The sequence below is a fragment of the Buceros rhinoceros genome, unplaced genomic scaffold, assembly GCF_000710305.1.
Source record: "Buceros rhinoceros silvestris isolate BGI_N320 unplaced genomic scaffold, ASM71030v1 scaffold2147, whole genome shotgun sequence".
NCBI lineage: Eukaryota > Metazoa > Chordata > Aves > Bucerotiformes > Bucerotidae > Buceros > Buceros rhinoceros.
In genome coordinates, this window is record NW_010421356.1 from 32,831 (window position 1) to 33,449 (window position 619).

Below are 619 nucleotides of genomic sequence, written 5' to 3' on the forward strand. Positions count from 1 at the left end.
TGGGTTTTGGCAGTGCTGGTTGCCAGACCTGCCCCTGCCCTCCCCCCTCACCAACACTAACTGTGCTGCTCCAAGACAGTCACGTTCCCAGCAGTGAAAATCCAGTCCACAGGCCTGAGCCGCTGCATTTCAGTAAAAAAATCTGCATCTTGCAGCTCCAGCTAAAAGAAACCAGTTTTATTTGAATTTTTAAAAACTTTTCTTAACTTATTGATGAGATGACTTCAGCTCTGGCCAGGCTCCGGGGAGGGACTGGGAGCAAGGACATCCCTGAGCTGCAGCATTTTGTCTCTAACCATTGCAGCGCTGAGGCTCCCTGCGCTGGGCCTGGGCGAGGGAAGGAGGCGGCTTCCAGCCCCGGGGGCAGAACTCGCTCTCCAGCAGACCCCCTTGGCCTCCTGCTTCTCTCCCGCCCGGGTGTCCTGCAGTCAGCACTTGGCCTGCGGGGCAGCCGGAGCTGCTGCTGGTGCATCAACCAGGAGCTGTGCAGGAGCCCCCAGGGATCCCCCTGGCCCTCCCTGGGGGGCCGGATCCCCTGGGCGGACTCTGCCCCACTCGGGGGAGGTTGCCCTGGCCGTGCCCCTTGTGTCGGGGGGCTCCTTGCTATGGCCGGGGCCCC